The following is an 8,494-nucleotide window of genomic DNA, read 5'->3' on the forward strand; positions in this document are numbered from 1 at the left end:
AGCGGCGGGACTTGATGGCTGTGGTAAAAGTTTCCTTTCACAATTGACGTGGGGAAAAAAAAAAAAAAAAAGGCTTTCAGCACCTGGTATTCCCGGACGGTCACCCTTCCCTTTTGTTTTTTTTTGTTTTTTTTACAACCAGGGCCGAAACAGGCTTTCTTCCAAGGCTTTTGGTGTTTTCTGGAAACATGGCTATCATGAAAAGTTATTGACAGCTTTTTATGCGGTAGCACGAATTTGCCGTTGCGACCTGCATTTTGCTGAATCAAAATAAATGCCTTGAAAAGTTTAAAAGCACTTCATGGAAGTGTTGTGTTGGGTTCTTTTACAAGTCAAGCCTGCTGCTTTGAGTTCACAGGGAGCCATGCTCACTGTACATAGTCTGCTCTCTAGCGGTAAAAAATTTAACTACAATGCTGTGGATGTCACCACATAATATAGCTTTCAAACTCGTGTTATAGTTTCAATGTCGGAGTTTAAATTAGGCTTGCTGTTTCCGGATGCCATTCGTGATGGGTGTTGTAAAAAATAGCTTCTTAAACGATTGAAGTGCACATAAGAAAAAGAAAAAGCTTCAACACCTGGTATTCCCAGGCGGTCTCCCATCCAAGTACTAAACAGGCCCGACCCTGCTTAGCTTCCGAGATCGGACGAGATCGGGCGTTCTCAGGGTAGTATGGCCGTAAGCCGTGAGGTGACCCAACATTTTGCATTTTATAGACACAATCGCCCCTGAAACTAGCGAGCGAGCCAATGAAGCCTTCAAAACTGCTTCGGCACATGGAGACCAAGCATCCTGCATTAAAAGACAAACCTTAACCACTTCGGGTTTCATTGTCTCCGATTACGCCTGGATGGGACCGGCTCGTTTCTGAGAAACAAGCTCGGTGCTCCCAATAATTCAACGTAATGGTGACTTTTATTTTTATGTGGTTTATATTTGTTTTTATGCCAGTCGTATCATTTTATTTAATCGTATTTACCGTATTTGCCGGTGTACAGGTCGACTCGGTGTATAAGTCGACCCCCTAAAATTCGACGGAAATTTACGATTTTATGATATATCCTTTGTATAAGTCGAGCTCAATTGTTGCATTATATTAAACTTCAAAATTCAATATGCGAAATTTATTGACGAAATGTGTTCAAATTCTGGGAGGCCGTGCGCATGCTGCTGTTTATAAGCACCGCGGAGGAGATCGCGGCCGGCGAGCTCGCGCACGCCGCCCGGCACCAACGGGAGGCCGGAAATAGCTCCAAGCCGAGCGGATCGGCACTTTATAAGCACCGCGGAGGAGATCGCGGCGCCTCATTGGACTTCCAGCGGCCGGCGAGCTCGCGCACCCGCCCGGCACATCCGGGAGGCCGTGCGCACGAGCCAAGTGGCCGAAAATAGCCCCCGCCGAGCGGATCGGCTGTTTATAAGCACCGCGGAGGTGGTCGCGGCGCCTCATTCGACTTCCAGCGGCCGGCAAGCTCGCGCACCTGCCCGGCACATCCGGGAGGCCGTGCGCACGAGCCAAGTGGCCGAAAATAGCCCCCGCCAAGCGGATCGGCTGTTTATAAGCACCGCGGAGGTGGTCGGGCGCCTCATTCGACTTCCAGCGGCCGGCGAGCTCGCGCACCCGCCCGGCACATCCGGGAGGCCGTGCGCACGAGCCAAGTGGCCGAAAATAGCCCCCGCCGAGCGGATCGGCTGTTTATAAGCACCGCGGAGGTGGTCGCGGCGCCTCATTCGACTTCCAGCGGCCGGCGAGCTCGCGCACCCGCCCGGCACATCCGGGAGGCCGTGCGCACGAGCCAAGTGGCCGAAAATAGCCCCCGCCGAGCGGATCGGCTGTTTATAAGCACCGCGGAGGTGGTCGCGGCGCCTCATTCGACTTCCAGCGGCCGGCGAGCCCGCGCACCCGCCCGGCACATCCGGGAGGCCGTGCGCACGAGCCAAGTGGCCGAAAATAGCCCCCGCCGAGCGGATCGGCTGTTTATAAGCACCGCGGAGGTGGTCGCGGCGCCTCATTCGACTTCCAGCGGCCGGCGAGCTCGCGCACCCGCCCGGCACATCCGGGAGGCCGTGCGCACGAGCCAAGTGGCCGAAAATAGCCCCCGCCGAGCGGATCGGCTGTTTATAAGCACCGCGGAGGTGGTCGCGGCGCCTCATTCGACTTCCAGCGGCCGGCGAGCCCGCGCACCCGCCCGGCACATCCGGGAGGCCGTGCGCACGAGCCAAGTGGCCGAAAATAGCCCCCGCCGAGCGGATCGGCTGTTTATAAGCACCGCGGAGGTGGCCGCGGCGCCTCATTCGACTTCCAGCGGCCCGCGAGCTCGCGCACCCGCCCGGCACATCCGGGAGGCCGTGCGCACGAGCCAAGTGGCCGAAAATAGCCCCCGCCGAGCGGATCGGCTGTTTATAAGCACCGCGGAGGTGGTCGCGGCGCCTCATTCGACTTCCAGCAGCCGGCGAGCTCGCGCACCCGCCCGGCACATCCGGGAGGCCGTGCGCACGAGCCTAGTGGACGAAAATAGCCCCCGCCGAGCGGATCGGCTGTTTGTAAGCACCGCGGAGGTGGTCGCGGCGCCTCATTCGACTTCCAGCGGCCGGCGAGCCCGCGCACCCGCCCGGCACATCCGGGAGGCCGTGCGCACGAGCCTAGTGGACGAAAATAGCCCCCGCCGAGCGGATCGGCTGTTTGTAAGCACCGCGGAGGTGGTCGCGGCGCCTCATTCGACTTCCAGCGGCCGGCGAGCTCGCGCACCCGCCCGGCAACTCCGGGAGGCCGTGCGCACGAGCCAAGTGGCCGAAAATAGCCCCCGCCGAGCGGATCGGCTGTTTATAAGCACCGCGGAGGTGGTCGCGGCGCCTCATTCGACTTCCAGCGGCCGGCGAGCTCGCGCACCCGCCCGGCACATCCGGGAGGCCGTGCGCACGAGCCAAGTGGCCGAAAATAGCCCCCGCCGAGCGGATCGGCTGTTTATAACCACCGCGGAGGTGGTCGCGGCGCCTCATTCGACTTCCAGCGGCCGGCGAGCTCGCGCACCCGCCCGGCACATCCGGGAGGCCGTGCGCACGAGCCAAGTGGCCGAAAATAGCCCCCGCCGAGCGGATCGGCTGTTTATAAGCACCGCGGAGGTGGTCGCGGCGCCTCATTCGACTTCCGGCGGGCGGCGAGCTCGCGCACCCGCCCGGCACATCCGGGAGGCCGTGCGCACGAGCTAAGTGGCCGAAAATAGCCCCCGCCGAGCGGATCGGCTGTTTATAAGCACCGCGGAGGTGGTCGCGGCGCCTCATTCGACTTCCAGCGGCCGGCGAGCTCGCGCACCCGCCCGGCACATCCGGGAGGCCGTGCGCACGAGCCAAGTGGCCGAAAATAGCCCCCGCCGAGCGGATCGGCTGTTTATAAGCACCGCGGAGGTGGTCGCGGCGCCTCATTCGACTTCCAGCGGCCGGCGAGCTCGCGCACCCGCCCGGCACATCCGGGAGGCCGTGCGCACGAGCCAAGTGGCCGAAAATAGCCCCCGCCGAGCGGATCGGCTGTTTATAAGCACCGCGGAGGTGGTCGCGGCGCCTCATTCGACTTCCAGCGGCCGGCGAGCCCGCGCACCCGCCCGGCACATCCGGGAGGCCGTGCGCACGAGCCAAGTGGCCGAAAATAGCCCCCGCCGAGCGGATCGGCTGTTTATAAGCACCGCGGAGGTGGTCGCGGCGCCTCATTCGACTTCCAGCGGCCGGCGAGCTCGCGCACCCGCCCGGCACATCCGGGAGGCCGTGCGCACGAGCCAAGTGGCCGAAAATAGCCCCCGCCGAGCGGATCGGCTGTTTATAAGCACCGCGGAGGTGGTCGCGGCGCCTCATTCGACTTCCAGCGGCCGGCGAGCCCGCGCACCCGCCCGGCACATCCGGGAGGCCGTGCGCACGAGCCAAGTGGCCGAAAATAGCCCCCGCCGAGCGGATCGGCTGTTTATAAGCACCGCGGAGGTGGTCGCGGCGCCTCATTCGACTTCCAGCGGCCGGCGAGCTCGCGCACCCGCCCGGCACATCCGGGAGGCCGTGCGCACGAGCCAAGTGGCCGAAAATAGCCCCCGCCGAGCGGATCGGCTGTTTATAAGCACCGCGGAGGTGGTCGCGGCGCCTCATTCGATTTCCAGCGGCCGGCGAGCTCGCGCACCCGCCCGGCACATCCGGGAGGCCGTGCGCACGAGCCAAGTGGACGAAAATAGCCCCCGCCGAGCGGATCGGCTGTTTGTAAGCACCGCGGAGGTGGTCGCGGCGCCTCATTCGACTTCCAGCGGCCGGCGAGCTCGCGCACCCGCCCGGCAACTCCGGGAGGCCGTGCGCACGAGCCAAGTGGCCGAAAATAGCCCCCGCCGAGCGGATCGGCTGTTTATAAGCACCGCGGAGGTGGTCGCGGCGCCTCATTCGACCTCCAGCGGCCGGCGAGCTCGCGCACCCGCCCGGCACATCCGGGAGGCCGTGCGCACGAGCCAAGTGGCCGAAAATAGCCCCCGCCGAGCGGATCGGCTTTTTATAAGCACCGCGGAGGTGGTCGCGGCGCCTCATTCGACTTCAAGCGGCCGGCGAGCTCGCGCACCCGCCCGGCACATCCGGGAGGCCGTGCGCACGAGCCAAGTGGCCGAAAATAGCCCCCGCCGAGCGGATCGACTGTTTATAAGCACCGCGGAGGTGGTCGCGGCGCCTCATTCGACTTCAAGCGGCCGGCAAGCTCGCGCACCCGCCCGGCACATCCGGGAGGCCGTGCGCACGAGCCAAGTGGCCGAAAATAGCCCCCGCCGAGCGGATCGGCTGTTTATAAGCACCGCGGAGGTGGTCGCGGCGCCTCATTCGACTTCCAGCGGCCGGCGACCTCGCGCACCCGCCCGGCACATCCGGGAGGCCGTGCGCACGAGCCAAGTGGCCGAAAATAGCCCCCGCCGAGCGGATCGGCTGTTTATAAGCACCGCGGAGGTGGTCGCGGCGCCTCATTCGACTTCCAGCGGCCGGCGAGCTCGCGCACCCGCCTGGCACATCCGGGAGGCCGTGCGCACGAGCCAAGTGGCCGAAAATAGCCCCCGCCGAGCGGATCGGCTGTTTATAAGCACCGCGGAGGTGGTCGCGGCGCCTCATTCGACTTCCAGCGGGCCGCGCACTCGCGCACCCGCCCGGCACATCCGGGAGGCCGTGCGCACGAGCCAAGTGGCCGAAAATAGCCCCCGCCGAGCGGATCGGCTGTTTATAAGCACCGCGGAGGTGGTCGCGGCGCCTCATTCGACTTCCAGCGGCCGGCGAGCTCACGCACCCGGCCGGCACATCCGGGAGGCCGTGCGCACGAGCCAAGTGGCCGAAAATAGCCCCCGCCGAGCGGATCGGCTGTTTATAAGCACCGCGGAGGTGGTCGCGGCGCCTCATTCGACTTCCAGCGGCCGGCGAGCCCGCGCACCCGCCCGGCACATCCGGGAGGCCGTGCGCACGAGCCAAGTGGCCGAAAATAGCCCCCGCCGAGCGGATCGGCTGTTTATAAGCACCGCGGAGGTGGCCGCGGCGCCTCATTCGACTTCCAGCGGCCTGCGAGCTCGCGCACCCGCCCGGCACATCCGGGAGGCCGTGCGCACGAGCCAAGTGGCCGAAAATAGCCCCCGCCGAGCGGATCGGCTGTTTATAAGCACCGCGGAGGTGGTCGCGGCGCCTCATTCGACTTCCAGCGGCCGGCGAGCTCGCGCACCCGCCCGGCACATCCGGGAGGCCGTGCGCACGAGCCTAGTGGACGAAAATAGCCCCCGCCGAGCGGATCGGCTGTTTGTAAGCACCGCGGAGGTGGTCGCGGCGCCTCATTCGACTTCCAGCGGCCGGCGAGCCCGCGCACCCGCCCGGCACATCCGGGAGGCCGTGCGCACGAGCCAAGTGGCCGAAAATAGCCCCCGCCGAGCGGATCGGCTGTTTATAAGCACCGCGGAGGTGGCCGCGGCGCCTCATTCGACTTCCAGCGGCCGGCGAGCTCGCGCACTCGCCCGGCACATCCGGGAGGCCGTGCGCACGAGCCAAGTGGCCGAAAATAGCCCCCGCCGAGCGGATCGGCTGTTTATAAGCACCGCGGAGGTGGTCGCGGCGCCTCATTCGACTTCAAGCGGCCGGCGAGCTCGCGCACCCGCCCGGCACATCCGGGAGGCCGTGCGCACGAGCCAAGTGGCCGAAAATAGCCCCCGCCGAGCGGATCGGCTGTTTATAAGCACCGCGGAGGTGGTCGCGGCGCCTCATTCGACTTCCAGCGGCCGGCGAGCTCGCGCACCCGCCCGGCACATCCGGGAGGCCGTGCGCACGAGCCAAGTGGCCGAAAATAGCCCCCGCCGAGCGGATCGGCTGTTTATAAGCACCGCGGAGGTGGTCGCGGCGCCTCATTCGACTTCCAGCGGCCGGCGAGCCCGCGCACCCGCCCGGCACATCCGGGAGGCCGTGCGCACGAGCCAAGTGGCCGAAAATAGCCCCCGCCGAGCGGATCGGCTGTTTGTAAGCACCGCGGAGGTGGTCGCGGCGCCTCATTCGACTTCAAGCGGCCGGCGAGCTCGCGCACCCGCCCGGCACATCCGGGAGGCCGTGCGCACGAGCCAAGTGGCCGAAAATAGCCCCCGCCGAGCGGATCGGCTGTTTATAAGCACCGCGGAGGTGGTCGCGGCGCCTCATTCGACTTCCAGCGGCCGGCGAGATCGCGCACCCGCCCGGCACATCCGGGAGGCCGTGCGCACGAGCCAAGTGGCCGAAAATAGCCCCCGCCGAGCGGATCGGCTGTTTATAAGCACCGCGGAGGTGGTCGCGGCGCCTCATTCGACTTCCAGCGGCCGGCGAGCTCGCGCACCCGCCCGGCACATCCGGGAGGCCGTGCGCACGAGCCAAGTGGCCGAAAATAGCCCCCGCCGAGCGGATCGGCTTTTTATAAGCACCGCGGAGGTGGTCGCGGCGCCTCATTCGACTTCAAGCGGCCGGCGAGCTCGCGCACCCGCCCGGCACATCCGGGAGGCCGTGCGCACGAGCCAAGTGGCCGAAAATAGCCCCCGCCGAGCGGATCGACTGTTTATAAGCACCGCGGAGGTGGTCGCGGCGCCTCATTCGACTTCAAGCGGCCGGCAAGCTCGCGCACCCGCCCGGCACATCCGGGAGGCCGTGCGCACGAGCCAAGTGGCCGAAAATAGCCCCCGCCGAGCGGATCGGCTGTTTATAAGCACCGCGGAGGTGGTCGCGGCGCCTCATTCGACTTCCAGCGGCCGGCGAGCTCGCGCACCCGCCCGGCACATCCGGGAGGCCGTGCGCACGAGCCAAGTGGCCGAAAATAGCCCCCGCCGAGCGGATCGGCTGTTTATAAGCACCGCGGAGGTGGTCGCGGCGCCTCATTCGACTTCCAGCGGCCGGCGAGCTCGCGCACCCGCCCGGCACATCCGGGAGGCCGTGCGCACGAGCCAAGTGGCCGAAAATAGCCCCCGCCGAGCGGATCGGCTGTTTATAAGCACCGCGGAAGTGGTCGCGGCGCCTCATTCGACTTCCAGCGGCCGGCGAGATCGCGCACCCGCCCGGCACATCCGGGAGGCCGTGCGCACGAGCCAAGTGGCCGAAAATAGCCCCCGCCGAGCGGATCGGCTGTTTATAAGCACCGCGGAGGTGGTCGCGGCGCCTCATTCGACTTCCAGCGGCCGGCGAGCTCGCGCACCCGCCCGGCACATCCGGGAGGCCGTGCGCACGAGCCAAGTGGCCGAAAATAGCCCCCGCCGAGCGGATCGGCTGTTTATAAGCACCGCGGAGGTGGTCGCGGCGCCTCATTCGACTTCCAGCGGCCGGCAAGCCCGCGCACCCGCCCGGCACATCCGGGAGGCCGTGCGCACGAGCCAAGTGGCCGAAAATAGCCCCCGCCGAGCGGATCGGCTGTTTATAAGCACCGCGGAGGTGGTCGCGGCGCCTCATTCGACTTCCAGCGGCCGGCGAGCTCGCGCACCCGCCCGGCACATCCGGGAGGCCGTGCGCACGAGCCTAGTGGACGAAAATAGCCCCCGCCGAGCGGATCGGCTGTTTGTAAGCACCGCGGAGGTGGTCGCGGCGCCTCATTCGACTTCCAGCGGCCGGCGAGCCCGCGCACCCGCCCGGCACATCCGGGAGGCCGTGCGCACGAGCCAAGTGGCCGAAAATAGCCCCCGCCGAGCGGATCGGCTGTTTATAAGCACCGCGGAGGTGGCCGCGGCGCCTCATTCGACTTCCAGCGGCCGGCGAGCTCGCGCACTCGCCCGGCACATCCGGGAGGCCGTGCGCACGAGCCAAGTGGCCGAAAATAGCCCCCGCCGAGCGGATCGGCTGTTTATAAGCACCGCGGAGGTGGTCGCGGCGCCTCATTCGACTTCAAGCGGCCGGCGAGCTCGCGCACCCGCCCGGCACATCCGGGAGGCCGTGCGCACGAGCCAAGTGGCCGAAAATAGCCCCCGCCGAGCGGATCGGCTGTTTATAAGCACCGCGGAGGTGGTCGCG

General features: G+C 66.1%; 1 non-coding gene across 1 annotated transcript; it reads right to left on the reverse strand.

The window, feature by feature from the left end:
* Positions 1-570: 570 nt before the first annotated feature.
* On the reverse strand, positions 571-688 carry LOC125975904 (5S ribosomal RNA). The gene has a single exon (XR_007484098.1). It is a non-coding gene; the product is annotated as a 5S ribosomal RNA (ribosomal RNA).
* Positions 689-8,494: the final 7,806 nt, after the last annotated feature.

This window comes from Syngnathus scovelli, chromosome 9, assembly GCF_024217435.2.
Source record: "Syngnathus scovelli strain Florida chromosome 9, RoL_Ssco_1.2, whole genome shotgun sequence".
Taxonomy (NCBI): Eukaryota; Metazoa; Chordata; class Actinopteri; order Syngnathiformes; family Syngnathidae; genus Syngnathus; species Syngnathus scovelli.